This window comes from Ceratotherium simum, chromosome 20, assembly GCF_057802395.1.
Source record: "Ceratotherium simum simum isolate JZ-2026a chromosome 20, ASM5780239v1, whole genome shotgun sequence".
Taxonomy (NCBI): domain Eukaryota; kingdom Metazoa; phylum Chordata; class Mammalia; order Perissodactyla; family Rhinocerotidae; genus Ceratotherium; species Ceratotherium simum.
In genome coordinates this window covers 53,118,134-53,140,759 of record NC_141919.1, presented here as the reverse complement: position 1 = coordinate 53,140,759, position 22,626 = coordinate 53,118,134, and positions in this window count along the sequence as shown.

Below are 22,626 nucleotides of genomic sequence, written 5' to 3'. Positions count from 1 at the left end.
GAACGCAGCCAGGGAAACTGCCCAGAGGGGTGCAGCTCCGAGCACAGTCTCCAGGAGATAAGCCCAGCAAAATAAACCGTGAATACCCTCCTTTCCGGCACAGGAGCTCTCGGGGAGCCGGGAGCTTCAGTCTGGGGCCTGGGCGCACTTTTTACACAGCAGACTGTGCTTCATCACATGGACAAGCAGAGACTTCACAGCAGCAGCAGCTTCTCCAAGCCAGGTGGGCGCCCAGACCCCACCTCTCTGAAGCTCACCCCGCTCCTCCGTGAGCAGAGCGGGTGCTGTGTGTCATCGGACAAAACATATTCTAAAATGACTACTGCTCTAATTTCCCCCACTTTATTATCAATATTTTCAAACATACCAAAAAGTTGAAATAATTTTACAACGAACACCCATTTTCCCATTTTGCTAATAAAAAAAAAAATCAACATTTTGCTATACAGTATTTGCTTTATCGTGTATCTGTCCCACTATCTATCCATCAATCTGTCTTATTTGCTGTTATATTTCAGAGTCAGTTGCAGACGGAAGGTAGTTTGTTTTTGGTCACTGTATTTAACTGATTTTAAAATTTCAAAAATAATAAAGAAAAACATGAAATTTTGTAATTATTGAAGAGTGCACAAGTTAAAACAAGTTGAAGAATACAAACTAAAATTCATGTTTTCTATTCCAAAGGCTGAGATGGGTGATCCTTAAAGCAGACAGGATGATGGAAGAAACACCGTTGGTGGCCACGGTTGGAAACCCATGTCCGCGGGCTCCCAACGGGGCAGGAGAGCCCTGAGCCCACACTGGGAGTCTGGGGTGGATTATGCAGGGTGGAATGGTGGGATAAAAGGCTGATGGACAACCCAGGAGGTGGCACCAAGGACAAAAATGCAAACTGGGAGCCAGGCTGGTGGTCCCACCGAGGTTTCACTCTGAAGAGGCAGGCAGGAAATGAAGCCTGGTGTGAGGAAAGATGAGAGAGAGAGCCTGATGCCACAGCAGGAGGGCCCAGAGTTAAAGGAAGGATTGAGAACAATCCCAGGTCCTCTGGACCAGCCCTCCGGGCCATCGCGGCTCCTGGCGAGACATAGGGTCCAGCGTGTGGAGACAGGGGTTCTTTGTGGTTTAATGATGAGCACAGATCTGGGGTGTTAGGATATCCTCTTACTTGCACAGGGCACACGAGGACCACTGTCTGTTTGGTTTTCTAGTCCAGGAGGGTGCTCTATTCATTCTGTTAACTGGGAGAAGGCATTATAAGAAAAAAAGGTTTCTATAATTACAGTAGTCAGGGAAGTTGTAGGTTAAACAGAACAAGTTTCTTTACTTAGGACTTCTCAGATGAGTAACGCAACTGTGAGGTATAGTATCCGAGGAAGTGATACATTTTGCAGTGTTTGCAAATACTCTCCCGTCAATCATTTTTAGCATCTTTGGGAACTCATTTTGTGGCATATGGCCCTACGTTTCTGGGGTATCACTTGATAACAGGGCTCCCAGCCCTGCTGATGGGACTTCTGTAAGCTGGAGTGAAGCTGCATCCAGGGCAACAGAGAAAGGAAACAAACATTTCAGACAATGAGATGCAGGGTGGTCTTGTGTGCCCTTACTCATTCTTCGCTGGGGGAAAGCACAGACCTGTGTTGTCCCTCGACATCGCTGGCTGCCTTGGTTCAGCACAGGCTGCCGCATGAAGCCTTCCCTAAAGCTTCCAGCCACGCTGTTTCCCCCACATGGACGGGGACTGAACCCTCCCCACATTTTAGCCCCACATTTGTGCTCTGTTTTAATTGCTTCGCTCCATGTATGTTGAGAGAATTCTACCCTTTTAAATCAAAAGAATTCTGTTCAAGTTTTCCTGCTCTGTAGTCATGAATACTTTACCTACACTCTCGTTTTATTTTGTAAACAAAGGTTAGTAACAGGTAACTACTCAGGGTCTTCTGAGGATGAGGGTTAATATTGATGATGAGCTCCTACTGAAGTATCCAGTATACAGTAAGTGCTCAATAAATGTACTGATATGGAAACATGCATATCATCATTAGCAGAATTATATTTGTTAGAATTTATTTCAAATTCTCATAATAAACACTCAATAAATACCTGGTGAGTTGAAATAAAGTTTATATTAGGGAAATATTTTTTTTTAATATTTTAATCAGGGTCTGGCCCAGTGGTGCAAGTGCACTGGCCCAGTGCACGTGCTCTGCTGCAGCGGCCCGGAGTTCGCTGGTTCAGATCCTGGGCGCGCACCGACGCACTGCTTGTCAAGCCATGCTGTGGCGGCGTCCCGTATAAAGTAGAGGAAGATGGGCATGGATGTTAGCCCAGGGCCAGTCTTCCTTAGCAAAAAAAAAAAAAAAAAAAAAAGGAGGAGGACTGGCAGATGTTAGCTCAGGGCCGATCTTCCTCACAAAAACAAACAAACAAAAATATTTTAATCACATTGTATGCTAATTAAAGCCCTACAATTTGAGAAATATATGTAAGAATTGCCTGGGAAATAATGTCTTTAGAGGAACCAGGGTATTATTTTGACAAGAGATGAGTTAAGACATCGCAGCATGCTGCCCGGTGTAAGAAGCAGGAAGACCCCTAGACTGGAGGTGCCCGTCTCTGAGCACCCAGCCTCTCAAACATCCATGCGTCAGATCTCCTGGCAGAGCTGCCGCCGCCAGTGCTCAGGGCATGCCAGGGTGGGAGCAGAAGGGGGCTTGATTCTACTTCTCCCATCCGGTTCTGACCACACGTCCCTCGTCCAGGACTTTCCAGAATTCCATGCGCGTCACCCCAGAGGGAGGAGCAGGATGAACTAGTCGGGGCTCCAACATTCCCAAACCCTCTTCAGATTAAAGTAGCGAAACTTTTGTTTGTCGTCTATTGGAAGATCCTGCATGAAATTTTGCCCAATAAGAAGGGTTCAGCTATTAAAACGCACGTTAGAAGCTGAGCCACTCAGTCTTCAGAGTTACAGCTGCTGAAAGGCGCAAGTGCTGCTGCCCTGGCCACACCACTCTGCGCTCAGTGAGCCAGACGCCCTCCCATCTCCTTGACTCACCGCCTCTCACCTTCCCCTCCTTTCTCTGAGAGCCTCTGCCTCCTGTGAGGTGGCTGGTGGCTGTAGCTGCTCGGGGGTAGGGGACAGGAAGCTGAGATTTCAGACCTAAGCCAGTTCCAGAGAAAACCCCCTGTTCACTGAATGTTTTCAAGTCCACCGTCTGGGCTACATGCCTCTGCGAGTGCGTCCCACCTGCAGGATTTGGCTGCTTGGCTAGCGGTACTCCCTTTGGAGGAAAACAAGAAGGCCGGCCACCAGGAGCTGTCTCCATCATGGGGACCCTCTGCCTTGCTGCCCCCACTTCTCTCATGGGCCCCATTCATGAGTCTTCACCCTCATAAAGTGGCTCTGAGCTGTTTTTACTCACAACACTCCTGATGCCAAATCTGTGGGTTCTGTCCTCAGAAAAGCAATTCTCCAATTCTCTGCAAAAACAACTGGGTGTCCAACACTTTGATTCAATTCTGTCGCTAACTACCTTGGTGCAGACCCCGTGGGTTAAAGGCTCAGGCCCACAGGACTACTCCCTTCAGACACCAGTCACAAGTCCCTGGTCGTCACCTGTACTGACCAACCGGCTGTAAATTCATGGGGTTCCCACCACCCCCTCCTCAGCTTTGATAATTGGCTAGAACAGCTCACAGAACTCAGGAAAGTGCTTTCCTTACTGTTATCAATTTATTAATAAGGATACAACCCTGGTACAACCAGAGGGAAGGCATGTATAGGGCAGGGTATGAGGGAGGGGCATGGACCACCTATGCCTTCCCTGGGCACACCGCCCTCCCAGCACCTCGATGTGTTCACCAACCTGGAAGCTCCCCGATGCCCATCGTTTAAGGGTTCCTATGGAGGTTCCATTACTTAGGCGTGATTGGCCATTGGTGACTGAACTCAGTCTCTCCCCTCCCTGGAGGGAGGTCAGGGGTGAGGATGAGAGCTCCAACCCTCTGATCAGGTCTTGGTCTTCCTGGCAAACAGCCCCCGTCCTGAGGCTGTCTAGGGGCCCCCACCCTCTAGCCATTTCCTCACTCTTATCATTCTGGAGATCCCAAGGGTTTTAGGAGCTGTGTGCCAGGATAAAGACCAAATATATATTATTGTATCACAGTGGCCTTCCATGAGAATACTAAATTCCTCAAGGCCTCTGATATATAAATACCCCTTGTTAAGTTAACAGGACCGTACAGATGGGCCCATACTTATATACTCTTACTCTCTAGGTGACCTTTTAAGCCACTTAGAAGCCTTCTTGGTTCTGCTGATGTGGTTTGCAGTAGGCTGAAGGATGACTAAGTGTGGCTGCCACTGCCTACTTCTGCTCTAAGTGTTGACCTGAACATTTGAGGATAGTTGCATTTCCCTATTGTCTCTGTCTGAAACGTTCTTTCTCTCCTTCACTGCTTGGGATAGACTAGATTATCATGCACAGATGTCCTGCCCTCCCTGCACCCTTGGTGTGGAGTTCTCATGCCTGTCTCAGGGACTTTAGGATTGGCCATCGTGTGATTTGGCAAATGAAATGAGGGCAGAAGTGACAGTGCCCGTTCTGAGCTGACACCTGAAGAGGCGTTGCAGGTTTCTGCATTCCCTTTCGGGTACTGTACTATCTTATCACACAGTGGTGAGGTCACGGGTCCCAGGAACATGAGACACACAGAGAACAGACCTGGATTCAAGCCATAGCCTCGAACCAAAGCCAACAAATCACAGCCCACCTATCTGTTAGCGAGAAAAATAAATGCTTGTTGTCGTAGGCCACTGAGTTTAGGATGATGACTTGCTGGTCACCGTGGAAATAGCTGATTGACACCTCCTCTTCATTAACAACCCCGTAAGTTCCAGGGGAAGGCCTCCGTCTGCTGTGGCCCGCATTAGAGCACCAGTTGACTGGTATCCAATTGATAGTTAATGATTCTCCATCTATCTTAGGATGAGAGCCTGAAGAGGAGGGACTCTACCATTCATTCATTCATTCATTCATTCACCACAGAGAGTTTGTCACAGAGTAGATCTTTGATAAAAGACTGTGTACTGCGTGACTGTATTATTAATTAATGATCTTCAATACTCTTACTTTTCTTGTTTACTTTGTTGTGGGGTTTTAAGATTGAACATCTTGTTGGCATCTTTACCAGAGATGACAGGAAAAGCAAGAAGAGATGAGCTCAAATGATTAGTCAGCAGACAATGATGGGGAAGCAGATTGGAAATACCGTTTGAATGTGGTCATGAGATTTTTGTGTTTCCCAGTCTCATGTTACTACAGAACATTCCAAATTGGCCTACATAATTCCTTGCACCTAATTTGAACTGATTCAACATTCGCTGCCTAATGAATGATGCTTCCAGAGTACCAAAAATTGCTTAAAGTGTGGCCATCATTAAAATACCGAGAAAATTCACTCTCATTGACTTGGCTGTGCAAAGCCATTATAGCTTCTTATTTTAATAGCAGAACTAATGGTCCTCATGGCCTCCCATCTCACTAGGTGAGGAGAGATGGGTTTCGATCATCTTAACTTAGGTTTCCCGAAATCACACTCAGAGGCAAGAATGTGAGTGCACGTAGTTATTTGAAAGATGATCCTGGGGAGCTGAGAAGGGAGGCAGCCAGCGGAATGTGTGTTACAAGCACTTTAACCATGATGGGTGCTGGAGCTTAGTCCCACGGGAGCTCTGGGAGCCTGTGTAGAAGCTGTGCTAAGAACTACTCTGACCGGGAGAGGGGCTGGGGTATTTACACCCCGACTCCTCACGGTCCCTGCTGAGGGCTGCTCCTGCAGGCTACTGGTTTTCTGGTACTTTCCACCTGCTCCACCATGCTCACAGTGGGCTCCCACCCTGTGGGGCTGTCCACAGGATGCCAACAGGCCTGAGGGAATAAAAGTGGGGTGCTGACCCGTCCACTGCTCTCGGATGTCATGACGCTAAGTTGACAATATCACTGTCTCCTCAGATTTAAATTGTGTCCTTTGGAAGATAGAGTCTCTTGAAAAAGTGCTTCACCTTCCAGATTTCCTCTCTTGTTTCCTCTCTCCAATGTGACAGTGAGGACATGCATTTTTGAGGCCTCCTCGTGGTAGAGGAGACAGGGCATTAGACCTGGTATTCTGGAAATCCCATCTGGTTTCTCTTTCTGATGTGGCTTGTCCAGGGACTCTTGTCCCATCTGGCTTCCTGGGGTATTGTGTCCACACCTCCCGTTGGAGTCCTCGTTTCCAGCCTTTTGCTGCTGGTCCCAAGGCCCTGGCATCCTTGAATGTCACTGGCTCATCTCCGGGGTCTACAGCCCACAGCCTCCCTGAGCCAGACTATGTCTCCTCTCCAGAGCACACAGGGACTTCTGGGTCCCTTAGAGGACACGTATGAGAGGCAGGGACAGTGCTTTAGGCTCCTTCACCTACCCATCATCCTCCACTAACATGGCGCTATTTTATTTCTGCCCCAGCACATAGCCACATGAGCAGTGCCCTGGGATTCCAAACAGGGAATGTTCTTTGATTTGAGCTTTCTCTTTCGACTACCTACCAGGCTTCCTCACATCCCTGAGGACGTCAGGAGGAATGAGGGACACACTTGTCTCTCTGCTCTCTTCTCTTCTCTCTCTCTTTATCTTTCTGTCTCATCTCTCTTCACGGAGACCTGAAAGGATAGACTTTATATCATATCCTTCTCTCTCCAGCCAGGGATAATGCTAAGCTTGAATGTCGCATTGCCCAGGTCTGGCTCTTAATGGAAACTGAAAAAACAATTGAAAATCCTTGACCTACAAAATGAATGTCTTGCTGCAGATTTGAAAATCCTTTTCTGAATGTCAGAGCATAATGTTGAATCATTCTTCCTTTTTGTATAGTAGCAAACTTAAATCTCCTGAAACAAATGAAGGCCTCTGGCAGAGTAAGGCGAGGTCAGGACAAACAGAGGCAAAAAAGAAAAGAACATTAATATATTTCAACAATATTGTTCTGCATTTCATTAAGGTCTTTTTTTTTTTTTTTTGAAATACAAGATGATGGTCAGAAAAAAATTCAATCAGTCTTGCTTATTCTTTTTTCCATTTCCTCCATCCATCACTTGAACTTTCTGTAAATTCAGTTTTGAAACTCGGCGCAGCAGTCACAATGCTAGCCTCTCTAAGGAAGAGAAAACCAACTCAAACTGATTTAAACAGGGCCTTCCAGCTTCAACAATGTCAAAGCCGCAGCTCAACAGAACCGCAGGACACAGGTTCTCTCCGTCCTGTCATCCTCAGCTTTGCCCTCAGCTGCTTCCCTAGTGGGGGCAGTATGGGTCGAGTCTTCTGGGTACCATATCCAGATACGGCAATTTCTAGAGGAAGAAAGGGACTTTCTCCGCTGCACCTCCCTCTAAAGAGCCAAGAACCTGCAGCAGACACTGGGGTGTGCCACCCAGACACTCCCTTTCAGAATGGAGGCCTCACCTTGCGGTGGCCAGGAGAGTTGGCTCATGATGTCTCACTGCCGAGTCCCTGCTCAGGAATCGCACTCCTCAGAAGGAGGCAGTCTTGCTCAAGGGTACACCCCCTCCCTGTGATCTGAGCCCGGGGGCATCCTATAACCAGTGACTGGTCCCAGCTTCCCATGCGATGGGCTGACATCTCTGTTGCAATTGTGTGGAGTTAACTTCCCACTCTGCCCAATCCTGTTTCCCTCCGTCCTTTACAGATGGTGTTCTTGGAAACACTCCCAGATAAATCTCATGTATACAAAACTCTGCATCAGAATCTTTCTCCCATGGAACTCACCTCAAAAGAATTCATACGAGGAGTGGTCCTAAGAAGCTGGTTTAAAAAGATATTTTGGATATAGACCACCTACCAGCTAGCTGGTGATGAGGACCCCATTGCTGGTAGACCTTGACAATCTATAGCAGCACAATTGTTAACAATTTTACAGTGGCAAAGTAGAATGGAGATACGAGAAGAAGAGATTACAAGACAACACATGTTATTCTGGATCTACCCCCCTTTCCTCCTGGCCACCAGACCAATAACGAGGCACAATGGAATGTCTGCAAAGGAGGAAAGAGGCCGTGAGCTGCAGGACCTGGGGATCTCGCCAACGTGCACCATCAGGAAAGGGAAGAGTAAATATGTGGGTGGATCCTGAGGGTGGTGGCTCAAGGAGGGGGCACATAAAGTTGGGTAAGAAGAGTTTATTGATATAGAAATACTCTCCCCGCATCCAGGATCTAACGCCCTGGCATATGGGGTGCTGACCTTCTGTAGGAGGTCTCTTGGAAGCCTGGAAAATGTGATTGCTCACATTAAGAAATATGTCCTGTTCTGTCCAGGGCAGGAAGCGGAAGAAGGGATTAAGAGGCTCGGAGAAGTCACATACTAGAGTGGATATAAGTAAAGCTAAGAATGTCACCAGCCGAATATGTGCCATTGAAGAGTCTGGAAAGAACTCCATTTTCAAACAGTAAGAAATGCCCTTTTGAAAGGGCATCATTGAGGAGCTCAGAGAGGGCCATCCTTGTCCTCTGGGGCTCAGGAAAGGAGACACTGTTATAGAGCCAAGCTCTCTGATAGTAATAGAAATGACAGGATCCAGAAATAACAGAGCCAAGGGGGAGGGGCTGAACTGCCAGAGTCAAGGTGGGTGCAGTTTTCATACTGAACAACACGGTTGGGATGGCAGCTGGGGGCCTGACCTGCAGAGGACTGTGGAGATGATTCATAAAACACAGTGTTTCTGGGGACAAGATAAATGGGCAGCCAACAACACATTGCCTCATTAAGCCAAAGAAATCAAGGATGAATAAGTACATGACTGAGGGCAGCTGACCAATAACAAGTCACAATTCCTTGTGTGGTTTCTGGGTTTGAGCCAGATCGCAGCCCTAGATCCATTAACTGAAGGACCCCACAGCACCACAATAAGTGTAGAATAATTGTTCTCCTGGTCCAGGAGTTGGCAAACTGTGGCCTGTGGCCCAAATCCAGCCCACTGCCTGTTTTTGTAGATACCACTAGAACACAGCCTCTCCCAATCATCTACGTATCACCTGTGTGTCTGCCTCTTGCTATGACACCAGGGGTGAATAGTTGCAACGGAGATCATATGGCCTGCAAAGCCAAAAACGCGTATACTCTAGGCCTTTACAGAAAAAGTTGGCTGACGCCTGTGCTAGTCCTTCCCCAAAGTGATCTGTGTCAATTTAATCAGTTTACTCTGAGGAAAAGAGAAGACCTGGTCATTTTAAAGACTTTTGGACACAGGACCTGAGTTGACATCAATAACCAAAATCTGAAACATGTTCATGCCCCGCCCATCAGAGTGAGAGATATGGTAAATAAAGGGACTCCTGATGCCAATCAGTCTCCTAGTGGGTCCACTGGTCTGCAGATCCCTTTGGTGGGCATTTCACAGGCCTCTGAAGGTATGATTTTGAAACGGAGGGTTGGCGGAATCCTCATATGAGGTCCCTGGCTTTTGAGATAAGGGCTGTCACGTCGAGGAAGGCCAAGTGGAATCCTCTGCAAGTACTCACCCCCTATTTTGGTCAAGACAGTAAATCCAAACAGCATCACATCCTGGAGAAAATGACAGATGCCATCCTGAAGGACCTAGAGGATGCTGAAGTGGGGATCACCATCCACCCTCATTTAAGTCACAATCTGTGCCCTACAAACATCAGATGGCTCCTGAGGGATGCTAGAGGAATGTCCCAAATCCACCAACAGTAGCCCTAATCGAAACTGCGATGCCAGAGGCAGTATCATTGCTAGAGAAGGTTAAATACCCTCAGGTACATAATATGCAACATATTGTTCTGGTGAATGCATTCTTTTCTGTTCCTAATAGGAAGGAAAGTCAGAAGCAATTTCCCTTCAGGTGGGATGGACAACAGGCCTCAAACAATGTTGCCCTGTGGCTGTGTTAACCCTCCCTCGTTCAGTCATAATATAGTCCAGAGGGACCTAGACCTTCGAAACATTCTGCGAACATTGCACTGGTCTACTGTTTTGGTACCATCATGTTATCAAGACTGGACGAGCAAGAAGTGACAAATCTGCTGGAAATCTTGGCTAGACACATGTGCTCTAGGATGAAATAAACCCAGTGAAGATTCAGAGGCCCACCGCATCGTTGAAATATTTAGGATTCAGAAGGTCTGGGATTGGTCAAGATATCTCTTTAAAGTAGGCAAATTATTCATTCTTGAACTCTGCAGCACTAAGAAGGAAGCGCAATGTCTGGTGGTCCTCAGGGGACTCTGGTGGAAGCATACGCATATCCAGGAATGACTTTCTGACCCATACACCGGGTGACACAAAAGGCTGCCAGCTTTGAGAGAGGCCCAAAGGAGCAGGTCCAGGACGAGGTGCACATGGCCTGGAGCTTGTGCCACACAACTCTCCACATAGATGGATCTGTGCTGGGAAAAGACATCTTGTGGAGTTTATGGCAGGCCATAATAAAAGAATCATAACATAGACTCCCTCGGATCATGGACCAAGGTCATGCCACCTGCAGCAGAGAACCATATAGCATTCAAAACCCAGCTCCTAAGATGCTATGTGGCCCTGGTGGAGGTGGAGTGCCTGACCAAGCAGCCGGAACTCCCCATCCTGAGCTTGGTTCTGTCCATTTCACCACGTCAATGGTTGGGTGGGCCAAACAGCACTCCACTGCAAGATGAAGGTGGTGTTTCTGGAATTGGGCACAGGTGGGGCTGGAGGGCAAAAATAGCAGCATGAGCATGCAGTTTGGGTCTGCATGTTACCCTCCCTGCTATACCCACACCTCTCCCTTGCCTCACACCCATGACCAAATGGGAGACTCCTGTGATCAGCTAATGGAGGAGGCAGAATTTGACTCATGAATAGGTTCACTTGGTGTGTGAGTTCAAGCCAAAATTGGACTATTGCTACATTACAGCCTCATGAGGCGTGGCCCTGAAAGACAGCGGCTGGTGGCACTTCTCCCAGGGGTCAGAGTTTGGAGTGGTTTACTTGGAAATCTAACCTTGTGTGGGGAAAGAAGTAGCTCAATTCTTACAATACACATGGACTCATGGGCCATTTTGTATGACCTGGCTTTAGATCAAGAGCCTCTAGGGAGGGTGAATAGAACATTGGGCACAACAAGGTCTGGAGGACAGACAGTTGGATGGATCTATGGGCATAAGCATGAAGTATGAAAATTTCTGTATCACGTGCTAACACCCACCAGAGAGCGTTCACCACATAAAAAGTATACACGACCAATTAGACAGAGGATTAGCCAGTTGACATCAGCCAGGCTCTGATATGGGCCACCCTCGTGTTGGTAGACTGGTGGGTAGCCAGTTGGTAGACGAGAGGGTAGCCATGGTGGAAGGAACGAGCTGATGCATGAACCTAATGGAATTGTCTTTCACTAACAACGGCTGACCAGCTTCTGTCACTACCTAAACACCAACCTGATGCTTGAACCCAGCGCATCCTCAATAGACCAACAGCCACTTGGTGGCAAGTTGATTATCTGGGATCTCTTCCACCCTAGAAAGGAAGAAATTTATCTTAACTGGTATTGATTCATATTCTAGTTGAGGGTGTGACTTTCCTGCCGTAAAGCCTCAACCTCTGATGACTTATAGGGAATGACTTACAAGGAACCCACTTTACAGCAAAGGAGGTGTGGCAGCAGTGGGCACATGTACGTGGGATCTTCTGGTTTTATCACTTACCACGTCACCCAGAAGCCAATGGCCTGGTAGAACCATTAAAAAGTCTTGAGAAAACCCAGTGGTGGTGCCAGCTTGAAGATGATGCTCTGCAGGGATGGGACACCATCCTCCAGATGCATGGTCATTTTATGGTGCCAGGTCGCCAACAGGTGGAATATGTGTCTGGGAACCAAGAAGTGCTTACCATTACTCCCACGGCCCAGTTGGGGAACAGTCTGTGTTTCTCCTCCCAGCAACTTTAGGTTCTGGGATCTAGAGATCTTATTCCCAGGAGGATGCTTCCACCAGGGCTCATAGTAGAGTCCCATTAAACTTAAGCTTTGCTGCTGCCTCGTCAATGTGAGTTCTTCATGGCCAGAGAGTGGGAGGCAAGAAGAGGAGTCAGCATCCTGGCAGGGTCATTGGCCTGGATTATCAGAGGAGGTAGGTCTGCTTCACACAACGGGGGTAGGGAAGAAGAATGTGTGCATCCAGGCAATCCACTTGGGTACCACTTGGTACTCCCTTGCCTAACTTTGATGGTAAATAGACAAACGCTGCTACCATAGTCTGAGAAGGGCTTGGTGAGCAGAAGCAGACTCTCGGGGAAGAAGGTCCGGGTCACAACACGAGGTGTGACCCTTGGACCAGCAGAGGTGTTAGCCAAGAGTCAGGAGAATCTAGGATGGATGATGGAGGAGAGAGATGATAAGTATCAGTTGTGACCTGGAGACAAGAGGCTGGGGCTATGCTACCTTCATCCAATTTTCTTTGGTTGTCTCCCCAGGAAGAAGACCAGCCAAAATACTGGAGGACGTGCTCCCAGATGGAGTGAACTTACTACACAAAGCTAGTGAACCTGAGCAGTGCAAGGAGACACTGCAGAAGACTGTGGTTCGGTGCCCAGACAACCTCTTCAGGGCTGAGGTACTCTCTCCCCAGCTGCTGGTGGTGCCGATGCTGACGGCTCACAGCCGAGTCCCTCAGGAAAGGGGTCACGTAGCGGGTGGTGGCTGCTGCCCTGGGACATCCCACACCAGTGACTAGATGCAGGAGGAAAATGCCCCAGTCCCTGACTTCCGCTTGGGATGGCCTCTGTCAGGCCGTCTCAGTTCCATGGTGCCCTTTTGGTTGGCTGGGTCTCTGTGCAGACCACCCAGTCCTGCTTCCTGCACTTTCTTGCAATTGTTGCTCTCCGGAATACTCCTCAATAAACCATCTGCATGTGAACCTCCGTCCCTGAGTTCTTTTCCAGGGTACCCTGCTAGAGCAATAAATCCTGCCCAGAAATGTCCCCCAGGCCACATTTCCCCAACCTCGTTGGATAGACTTGGGTCATATGTCCGTTGCTCAGCCAATGACCACCAAGAAGACTGAGTTCCCCTGCTTTGATTAAATCAGTCATTTGGGGGTGGAACAGATGTAGGAGGTCGACCAAATGCCCACTCTCCATGGAATGTTGAGAAGTCGCTGACTAGCACATCGACCTCCCCAGTTGCCTCCAGAGCTGTGTCAGCACAGAGCTGAGTGGACGGCGGCTGCCCTTCTTGATCATTTGTGGTGCTGAGCAGGGCCTGTGTTGCACGCCATCCTGGCACCTGCCTCCCGGAGGAGCAGAGCAGCTGCTGGAGTGGCTAGAGTGTAATACAGACCTGCACCGGCCAGGCCTTGTGTCACGCGCCAAAACACATGTGGGGGAATATTTAAATATCTAAGTGCTGTTGTCACCCTCTATAAAAATAAACCTCAAATGTTTAGTTCTTTCCTTTAGAAAAGTGAAAAGATTTAAAAAAAAGTCACAGGTGAACTCAGGACTCTGGCTTCCTCCTCATTGAGAACTTGGCTGTGGTGTTAGGATCTCAAGGGGACAGAGTGGAAGTCCCATGTGTGCTCCTGGGGACTCTAGTTCAGAGGATGCAATGGGAGTTTTAGAAAAATGAAAGGAAAGCATCTGTGCCCAAATACCTTCTGTGATGCTGAGTAACAAGGAGCAACAGGTTCTTCTCCACGGCCATCTGAGAGCGCTCCCCATAGCTCACGCGCAGCCGCCGGAGACGCGGTGGTGACCTCAGGGCACCTCTCCTGGCCACGGCTCCGTTTCCTTCTTATTCTGCAAGCGTTGCTGCCTCAGCAACTCCGTGCATGCAGCCCGGCATGGGCTGCTCGGATCCTACTCACCGCAGCGCACAGCTCGGCAGTTTTTCGTGTCCTAATGTCACTAGAATATCCCAGCGTTATGTAATCGTGCATCGAGCACTTCCTGCCACAGAACGAGCTTGCAGCTCTAGGGCTTTGTTTCTCTTCCTAGTCAGGAAGTGGAATTAGAAGATTTTTGTTAAATTATATGCCTAGTGGTGTTCTCTACAAGGGAAAGGAGAAAGGTGACCGAGTCCTGCCAGGCGTCGGGAACTTCTGTCACTCGGTTTTGGTAACCTCTGAGGACCGAGCTCTCACATGTCACGGGTACACGCTTCCCCCAAAGTTCGCCAGGGCCTCTATTTTAAGTGTGTTTTGTTTTCGTTTCTTGGCAGCATATTCAGTCAGGAGTATTCATAGTGAGTGCTCAAGAAAATCAACAACAGGACTCTTGAAAAATTCTTAAAGATCTGCGGCTGATGTGTTTATCCAACACACGGACCCGAATGATGAGAAATGCATTCTCAACTGTGGACATAACCATAACTAAATGAAATAAAAACTGAGTTCAGTTGTGCATGGTTTTCTGGAGGTTTCGACTCTGTAGATTACCTTCTGAGGTTTTCTGTTCCTTTTTATGTTTTTGTGAATGTTTGCAGGTTTTAATGGCTTAGGTGGGCAAATGGTAGATACAGAAGCATCAGAGGTGCCGCCCAGCAGTGGCCTTTTATTTTATTTTATTTTTTGTGAGGAAGATCAGCCCTGAGCTAACACCCATGCCAATCCTCCTCTTTTTGCTGAAGAAGACTGGCCCAGGGCTAACATCTGTGCCCATCTTCCTCCACTTTATACAGGACGCCGCCACAGCATGGCCTGACAAGTGGTGCGTCGGTGCGCGCCCAGGATCCGAACCCGGGCAGCCAGCAGCAGAGCGTGCACTTAACTGCTACGCCACGGGGCTGGCCCCCAGCAGTGGCCTTTTAGGATGACCATTGGGAAGACAACAGAGCAGGCTTTCCCAGTAGGCATGTGCAATCAAAATAAATCCAAAGTAACATGGAAACAAAAATACCTTGGAGGGGGCCGGCCCGGTGGCATAGCAGTTAAGTTCACACGCTCCGCTTCAGTGGCCTGGGGTTCCCAGATTCAGGTCCCGGACATGGACCTACGCACCACTCATCAGCCATGCTGTGGTGGCATCCCACATACAAAATAGAGGAAGATTGGCACAGATGTTAGCTCAGGGCCAATCTTCCTCACCAAAAAAAAAAAAGAGAGAGAGAAGAAAGAAGACATCCAGTTTCCTATTCAAGCTGCTCATTGACCCCTAACCAGGTCATGGAAATAGCCCCAGGAATGCACAGGAGACATGATCAGCTCTAAACATCTCGTGACCTGAGAGTGCACTGTGTTGTAGAAGCACTGTGGGCCCTTCTCGGGTCTCATCCCCAGACGTTATTTCAAGAAAGGTGTAAACAGTCTGGTTACTGTTCTCTCAAGAACTCTGGCTTGGAGGAGAGGCTCTAGGGTGTCACATGCTCCCGGTTCTCCATCCTGCCAGCAACCAGGGCTCATCTAACCTGCCTCCAGGGAACATGTTGGGAGGGAAAGTGAGCGAGCTGCTCCCTTCCTCGTGCTTAGGGAATGCACAGTGGCTGGCGTGGGGGAGAGTCAGATGGTAAAGGTTTCAGTGTGCTAAGGTCGAGCAGAGCTAGTACTTACAAAAACAAAGCAAGAAAACAAAACACACTTAAAGTACAGAATGTCTCTCCCTGGATGTTCACTCTCAGAAAAATACAATCTTGATGCAAATGATCAAGAAGCAAGGCTAAGGTATTTTCAAGCAGACAGACCTGGGGATCTGAAGGTCTATTTATAGAAAGAGCCAGTGCAGATCTGTTCAGCCCTGCCTCGCCTGGGAAATTCCCAGTTACAGTGACCAAGCAGGGGACATGGGACCTGTGACTGAATGTCCCCAGGGCTCAGTACTGGCATGTGTGGACAGACAATCCCCCCAACTCCCCGCCCAAGGGCACCTATGGGTACAGCAGAGTCATTTCCACCAACCATGCTCTGTAAACTGGATCTCCAAAGGACGCCATGAGTTCATTTAAAGATTTTTTCCTACATTTTTTCCCGTACTACCTTTTAAAAGTTTAGAAGATGGTTCTGAAATCAAATCCAGTTGATAGTCTCCAGGGAATCTCATTGTATCCTAAGATTTTACGGAACAAGGCAGATTGACTCTAATAACACATGCCTAGTCGGCCTTGATTCCCGGGAGAAGTTGAGAATGAGATGTCACTATATAGACAAAGATGCCTGTCATCACATAACTGCAGACAGTGCTCCTGAACTGTGCCACACGTGCTGACTGAATGTTTGTGTCCCCCCACCCATACGTTCGAAGTCCAACCCCCAGTGTGACTATATCTGGAGACGGGGCCTGTACAGAAGTAATTAAGGTTAATTGAGTTATGTATAAGGGTGGGACCCTGATGCAGTAGGACTGGTGTCCCCATGAGAAGAGACACTAGAGAGCTCTATCTCTCTCTCCGTGCACACAAAAGGAGACCATGTGAGCACAGGGGGGTGGTGGCCCCCTACAAGCCAAGAAAAGAGGCCTCAGAATGAAACCTACCTTGAGGGCACCTTGTTCTCAGACTTCCAGCCTCCAGGACTGTGAGAAACACATGTCTGTTGTTTAAGCTGCCCCGTCTGTGGTATTGTGTTATGCAGCCTGAGCTGACTCGTACATTACATGAGTGAGCACACGTCTCCATTCGGTGCCTGGGGCACTAAGGGTAATTATAATCACTCTAATAATAGATTCACCCTTTAGTGACCCTTTGCTATGCGCCTGGCATTGTTGGTCACTTTTAATTTGTATTCATTTCTCCTTTTGTCATGGGTGCCTTTCTTTCCGTGTTCTTGGTGAGCCCTGGTCCCTAATCGGTAGGGAATCTCGCATGTCACCGTGAGGACAGCACGCTGTGTTCAGACAGGCTGACACGGCACCGCTTTGTCGAGGCCCATGGGCTGCAGCCTCAGTTTTATATATTTCATTTCCCTTTGGATTCACATAAATTTGACAGATTATATTTCTGTTTCATGCCAGTATTTGGGGCGTGTGAAAATCCTTTGGGTTCAGGCTGATCAACGTAAGTCCCCTGGGTTCACGTGTCTACACAGTCCACCACACTGTGCTTGGAACAAGGCCGTCCCAGTGTTAAATTGTGTGATCTGGCCACCATGATACCATGGAAGTTGAGGGACAGAAGAAGGAAAGCCCCATCTGGAGATCTCTCTCCCAGGGAAACCACTTTTCCCCTTACCCATTTCACTCATTTGAGCCTAGAAGATTCTGGAAGATTCTGGGTTGAGTAGGTGACACCTTGCCTCCCTCACCCCCTGCTTCCATCCCAATGGGGAACTGAGGGGTAGCTGCCACGTGGGCCACAGGAATGGTGCCCAGACAGAAATGGAATGCCAGGAGCTGGATGAAAGTGGGGGAAAGGAGAGGTGGGAGCGCCACGGCCTTGCCCGTCAGCTCTTAAAGCAAGATTCTCATTTGTATAATACCCTTCGCTGCACTTTTCAAACTGCCCTCACACAGGGCTACATCCCCTCCTGCTTCAAAGCCACACTTCTCTCTCTTCATGGCCCACCCACTTGGGCTCATTTCAGCAATTACACGCTGCCTAGACCGTTTCTGTGGCTGTTGGCCTGAGGGCGGGCAAGGGAGATAGCACCTCCATGTTGGTCCCAGAAGGGTTTTATGGATAAAGGTTGTCAAACCAACCTTTCTGATGGCCAAGATCAAGTGTCAAGTCAGAAAAGTAGGCAGGCACATTCTTACTCTGGCTTCCTGAACTCTAGGCCTGCGTGTTAGTTGAAACAAGACAGCAGGGTCCATTCCAGCTTTTGCTGTGGAAACCATCTTTCCCACTCCACGCTCACAGGTGACATGTTTTGCATTGTTGTGCAGCTGACCCACTGGGACTGCTCGTTACCACAGCACCACTGTCACAGTCATGTCTCTGCTTGAAACGTGAACCCCCAGCCCATCAGGATGTTGTGCTCCTGCGTAGATGCTGATATTGCCAAAAATTTCCCCAGGTGTGGCCTGATCTTCAGAATGGAGTCAATTTGCCGAAGGAGCCCTTAATCACTGAGCACAGGCAGCTAATTTTGCTTTTCTTTTCTAAACATAGTGTCAGTGAGGGTGTGGTTTCTGGAAGACACTGGTGCAGGTCAGCAGCACCTCACTTAAGAAGCCAAGTTCGATAGTCAAACCTAGCAGTCTTCAGTGGTTCGAAAATAAGACTAAGGAGATGTGTTCCATTCCAGAATCTGTGACTAATTTTGTTGTTAAGTTGGGCCAGCAATCGAACTGGTTGCTTTTCTTCTCTTGATTGACATCTAGGTAAGAATTAGAGAACTAGGCCTCAAACGTTGGATCTGGACCATGCACAAAAGAATGGCTCCAAAATCCATTAATAGGGACAATGGGAATTTGTCAGCTGTAGCCTCAGGTACCAAATTAATATCTTTTCTCCATCCTTATGACATCTGCCATTCCTCCTTTTATCTCTATGCCCCTCCCCATTCCTCCTGCCTCCCCACTCCCTCCCCCTTCCGTCTGTCCCTCTTTTTTTCCTTCCTTCCTCCCTTCCTCCCTCCCTCCCTTCCTTCCTTCCTTCCTTCCACCAGTATGTCTTATGTGCCAGTATTATGCTGAGCCTCAGAGAAACAAAGACGAAAGCTCATGTGTTCTCTCCTTCCTGAGCTCATTGTTTTATCAGGGAATCTCCATTTGATACATGAACTATGATAAAGGCTGTGATGGAAGTTGCGCAGGGAACTGTGGGAGCGTAGACGAAGGCCAACCAGTGCAGGGCTCGTGAGTGTCCCATAGGCTTCCTCTGGAGGGGCTTCTGGGTTAATTCTCAGAGCCTGAAGAGGAGTTGGATGGGCGAAAGGCCAGGTGGGGTCAGGGTGTTCCAAGCTTATGGAATAGTGCACGCAAAGACGTGGACAAGAGCACGCCGTGTTTCGGCACATGGTGGCTCCTCATGATGGAGCTTGGGGTCCAGCTGATGTGGAGGAAAGGGGGCTGCAGACACAGCCTGAAGCTTGAAGGCCCTGATTTCCTCCAGTCAGAGGTCTGGACTTTGTTGCAACGTGAGCCATGGAAGGACTTTAAGAGGAGGGCGTGACCAGTGTTGTGTTTAGAGACATGTTCAGAGAAACTAAGCATGCTCAGGGAACCTGTTAGGAGGCTGTTGTAGCAGCCTTGACAGGAGATGAAGGTGTCAACGCCTAGGTGGTTCTGGTAGGAGATATTTCAGATGTAGAATCTACTGACTTTTTTGATCAAACAGGCCGAGAGTGGGAGGAAGAGTCCTTGATCCTTTGGGCATCTATCAAGATTTCCGTCTAAGGAGCTGATGGCTCACATAGAACGGTTTTAAAGTCCTTAACACAGCCCTTGTTCCACCAAATATCTTCCTCATTAGATCCCTCATTAGATCATCAGAGGTGTCTGGAGTTCTAACATTAGTATTTCAAATCTGTGTGCACTTAACATAAAAACATTCCTAAGAGTGATCAAAGCTTGTTGGAGCACACTGAAGAGGGAGTCAGAACCCTCTGGGAGGGGTGATGGGGCCCCTGCACGCGGACGGTCGCTGAATGTGGGGCCGCTGCGCACGTGGCCTGGGTCTCACACCCCTCCGCCCAGCGCTCCACAGGACGGGTGTCTGTGCCCAGGGGGAAAGCACAGACAGGAGAGACCTAGAGACACCATCTAGTCTAGACATACGAGTGAACCAAGCCCAGAGAACAGTCTCCAACATCTGAAAACAATAAGGTGTGGCTGAATTACATCAGCCAGGGAACAGACTCTAAGTGGCAGTATAAATGCCAAAAAAAACCTGTATCTAGGTTTATTATTTTCAAATTCCAGAAAATCAAAGATAAAGAAAAGTCCTGAAAGGAGCCAGAGGGAAAAATCACCTTCTCTACAGAGGAATAAAGATAAAATCACATCTAACTTCTCCCCAGAAACCGTGCAAGCAAGGAGAGAGTGGAGGGAAATATTTAAAGTGTTGACAGAAAAACATCATTAACCTAGAATTCTGTACCCTGTGAACTTATCCTTCAAAAGTGAAGGAGAAAGAGATTTTCTCAAACAAAAGTTGAGGGAATTTGTTGCCAGCAGACCTGCTTTGCAAGAAACATTAAAAAATTCTTTAGAGAGAAGAAAAATAATGTAAGTCAGAAACTCGGATCAACGTGGAAAAGGGAAGAGCATGAAAGAACGAATAACTGAAGGTAAAATAAAACTCCTAGTCACAGGTCTCAGTGATGACTTGTTTTGGATTTGACACCAAAAACAAAGGCAACAGACACAAAAATCAACAAGTGGGACTACACCAACTAAAAAGCTTCTGTTCAGCAAAGGAAATCATCAACAAAATGAAAAGCCAACCTATGGAATGGGAGAAAATACTTGCAAACCATATATCCCATAAAGGGTTAATGTCCAAAGTGTAAAAGGAACTCATACAACTCAATAGCAAAAAGTCAAATAACCCAGTTAATAAATGGGCAAAGGATCTGAATAGACATTTTCCAGAGAAAACAGGCCAACAGGTACCTGAAAAGGAACTCAACATCACCAATCATCAGGGAAATGCAAATTAAAACCACAATGAGATATCACCTCACACGTGTTGGAGTGGTTATTATCAAAAAGACAAAAGAAAGCCAGCTCTGATGGCCTAGCGGTTAAAGTTCAGTGATCCACTTTGGTGGTCCGAGTTCAGTTTCCGGATGGGGAAACACACTACTTGTCTGTCAGTAGCCATGCTGTGGCAGTGGCTCACATAGAAGAACTAGTAGAATTTACAACTAGAATATACAACTATGTACTGGGGATTTGGGGAGGAAAAAAAAGAGAGAGAGAGGAAGATTGGCAACAGATGTCAGCTCAGGTCAAATCTTTCCCAGCAAAAAAAAAAAAAAGAAAAAAAAACATAAATGTTGGTGAGGATATGGAGAAAAGGAAACTCTTTTACACTGCTGGTGGAGATGTAAACTGGTGCAGCCACTATAGGAAACAGTATGAAGGTTCCTCAAGAAATTAAAAATAGATTCACCATATGACCCAGCAATCCCACTTCTGGGTATGTATCCAAAGGAAATGAAACTATTATCTCAAAAAGGTATTATCCAAAGGAAATGAAACCATTATCTCAAAAAGGTATCTGTACTCCTATGTTCAGTGCAGTATGACTCACAATAGCTGAGGTCTGACAGTAACCTAAGTTGCTGGTTGATGACTGTATCAGAAAATGTGATTATTTATATATACAATAGAATATTATTCAGCTTTAAAAAAGAAGGAAATCCTTTCATTTGTGACATAGACAAACTTGACAGCATTATGCTAAGTGAAATAAGCCAGACAGAGAAAGACAAATACTGCATGGTATCACTTATATGTGGAATCTAGGAAAAAAAAGTTTAACTCATAGAAACAGAGAATAAAAAAGTGGTTGCCAGGGCTTGAGGGTGGGGAAAATAGAGAGAGGTTGGTGAAATGGTACAAACTTTCAGCTGTAAGATGAATCAAGTCTGAGGATCTAATGTATAACATAGTGACTATAGTTGATAACATTGTATCTTATAATTGAAATTTGCTAGAACAGTAGAACTGAATGTTCTCAATTACAACGAATAAGGGTAAATATGTGAGGTGATGGATGTGTTAATTAACTCAATAGGGGGAACACTTTCACAATGTTTATCAAATCATATTGTACATTTAAATATCTTACAATTATACCTCAATAAAACTAAAAAAAAGTTAAAAAAATAGAATGAGCTATCCAGCCGTGAAAAGATATGGAAGAAGCTCAAATGCACATCACTAAGTGAAAAAAGCCAATCTGAAAAGGCTACATACTATGTGATTCTACCTATATGACATTCTGGAAAAGTCAAAACCATGGAGATAGTAAAAATATCAGTGGTTGTGAGGGGTTAGTGGGAAGGAGGGGTGAATACACAGAGCACAGAGGATTTTTAGGGCAGTGATTCTGGATGCTACTACAATGGCGGATGCATGTCATTACACATTTGTCAAAACCCACTGAAGGCACAACACCCAAGCGTGAACCCTAATGTACACTATGGACTTTGGGTGATAATGGCGTATCAATGTAGGAAGTTATTTCCAATAGCCTTTTTGCAAATATTGATAATCAGACATAAGTCCAACCTGCAGATGAAAAAATGTGTGTTTTATTTTTCTTTTGCTGCATATCAAATTACTACAAACCTAGTGGCTTAAAACAGCATATATTCATTACTTCAGTTTCGGTGAGTCAGGAATGAGGGCTGAATCATCTGTTCAGGGTCTCCCAAGGCTGTTCTCAAGGTGTCTCTGTTCCTTTCCAGAGCTCAGGGTCCCCTTTTGGGCTCATGTGGCTGTGGGCAGAACTCAACTCATCATGGTTGTAGGACTGAGGTTCCTGGTTCTCTTGCTGGTGGTGAGCAGGGGGTCCTCTCAGCTGCTACAGGATGTCCTCAGGACTTTGCCATGTGGTCCCTTCCATTGGGTCTCTCACAGACTCTCTCTTCCTTCAGGATCAGCCCAGTCCTTTTCAGATTCACCTGTTCAGGTCAGGTCCACCTGGAGAACCTCCATTTTGGTCAACTCAAAGTCAACTGCTTAGTAATCTAAT